This window comes from Carlito syrichta, unplaced genomic scaffold, assembly GCF_000164805.1.
Source record: "Carlito syrichta isolate Samal-C Ts95f unplaced genomic scaffold, Tarsius_syrichta-2.0.1 Scaffold314092, whole genome shotgun sequence".
NCBI classification, from domain to species: domain Eukaryota; kingdom Metazoa; phylum Chordata; class Mammalia; order Primates; family Tarsiidae; genus Carlito; species Carlito syrichta.
In genome coordinates this window covers 455,034-457,320 of record NW_007258188.1, presented here as the reverse complement: position 1 = coordinate 457,320, position 2,287 = coordinate 455,034, and the positions used below count along the sequence as shown (strand labels likewise).

The 2,287-nt window shown below is 46.5% G+C and overlaps 1 pseudogene across 1 annotated transcript; it reads left to right on the top strand.

Annotated features, from left to right (window-relative positions):
• The first annotated feature begins 252 nt into the window (after positions 1 to 252).
• Positions 253 to 2,071, top strand: LOC103273577 (annotated as a pseudogene). Its single transcript, XR_002482714.1, has one exon. The product of XR_002482714.1 is annotated as a serine/threonine-protein kinase 38 pseudogene (transcript).
• The last annotated feature ends 216 nt before the right edge of the window (positions 2,072 to 2,287 follow it).

The following is a 2,287-nucleotide window of genomic DNA, read 5'->3' as shown; positions in this document are numbered from 1 at the left end:
GGTACCTGATCTCAAACCAGGCAAAGTGGGGACCAAAGGGAGGCCCAAACTTGTATGATGACCACTTGTATACTTAATCCTGAATTGTACCCCACATCTTTAAAATAAAAAATAAATAAATAAAAAATGTAATAAAAATAAAAATTAGGCCAAGCCCCCCTTCGCTGCGAGGTCCGTCCTGCCTGGGCTCCTCCGCTCTGCCGTCTTTTGGTCAGTTGGGGCGCTTCCTGCTGTCCTCACCTGCTACTGTTCCTCGGCCCCTATCACAGAGCCTCTCACACGTCCCCTCCCCTCCCCTGGCTCCCCGGTTGCTGGCGCTGGGGCTTCGCCTGTCTGCACGTCGAGACCACCAGCCAGCTGGGCGTCTGAGGCTGCCCGCCGCCCCCAGCCCTGCCTGCCCCGGGGTCTTCCATGGCAATGACAGGCTCAACACCTTGCTCGTCCATGAGTAATCACACAAAGGAAAGGGTGACAATGACCAGAGTAACACTGGAGAATTTTTATAGCAACCTTATTGCTCAGCATGAAGAAGGAGAAATGAGACAAAAGAGGTTAGAAAAGGTGATGGAAGAAGAAGGCCTAAAATTTTGATGAAGAGAAACGACTCAGAAGGTTGTCACATGCCCAGAAGGAAACAGAGTTTCTTCGTTTGAAGAGAACAAGACTTGGATTGGAAGATTTTGAATCCTTAAAAGTAATAGGCAGAGGAGCATTTGGTGAGGTACGGCTTGTTCAGAAGAAAGATACAGGGCACGTGTATGCAATGAAAATACTCCGTAAAGCAGATATGCTTGAGAAAGAGCAGCAGGTTGGCCACATTCGTGCAGAGCGAGACATTCTAGCGGAGGCAGACAGTTTGTGGGTTGTGAAAATGTTCTATAGTTTTCAGGATAAGCTAAACCTCTACTTAATCATGGAGTTCCTGCCTGGAGGGGACATGATGACCTTGTTGATGAAAAAAGACACTCTGACAGAAAAGGAGACTCAGTTTTATATAGCAGAAACAGTATTAGCCATAGACTCCATTCACCAACTTGGATTCATCCACAGAGACATCAAACCAGACAACCTTCTCCTGGACAGCAAGGGCCATGTGAAACTTTCTGACTTTGGCCTTTGTACAGGATTGAAAAAAGCACATAGGACAGAATTTTATAGGAATCTGAACCACAGCCTGCCTAGCGACTTCACTTTTCAGAACATGAATTCCAAAGGGAAAGCAGAAACCTGGAAAAGAAATAGACGTCAGCTAGCCTTCTCCACAGTAGGCACTCCTGACAACATTGCTCCTGAGATCGTCATGCAGACCGGGTACAACAAGCTCTGCGATTGGTGGTCACTTGGGGTAATCATGTATGAGATGCTCATTGGCTATCCACCTTTTTGTTCTGAGACCCCTCAAGAGACATATAAGAAGGTGATGAACTAGAAGGAGACGTTGACTTTTCCTCCAGAAGTCCCCATCTCTGAGAAAGCCAAGGATCTAATTTTGAGATTCTGCTGTGATTGAGAACATAGAATTGGAGCCCCTGGAATTGAGGAAATGAAAAGTAACTCTTTTTTTGAAGGTGTTGACTGGGAGGATATCAGAGAGAGACCTGCTGCAATATCTATTGAAATCAAAAGCATTGATGATACCTCAAACTTCGATAAGTTTCCAGAATCTGATATTCTTAAGCCAACAGTGGCCACAAGTAATCACCCTGAGACTGACTACAAGAACAAAGATTGGGTCTTCATCAATTACACATACAAGCGCTTTGAGGGCCTGGCTGCGAGAGGGGCGATACCTTCCTACATGAAAGCAACGAAATAGTGCCCTTGTCATGGAATCTTAAGTGGAGTGGAGTTCTCTTTACTACATCATGGTTTTCCTCTCACACTCTTGAAAGTGCTTCCAAGAAGTTTATGGAACCCACCAATATGTCATAGTAAAATCTCCTGAAATGTGATAGTAAGTGGATTTTCTTCCATCATGCATCTGAAAGCCGACAGAATGACGACAGCCACTTCTATTACATCATCCATAAAGCTATCCTGCTTCTTCAGAAGCATCATGAGCCAATTTGGTTAGGTGTTTTAAGAACCTGAGCCGGGCTCGGTGGCTCAGCCTGTGATCCTGCACCTTTGGGAGGCTGAGGTCAGTGGATTGCCTGAGCCTGCGGGTTCGAGACCCGCCTGGGCAGTGAGACCTCATCTCTACAATAAATCAAGAAATCAGCCAGGCGTGGTAGCGCGCGCCTGTAATTCCCGCTACTCGGAAGGCTGAGGCGGAAGGATCGCCGGA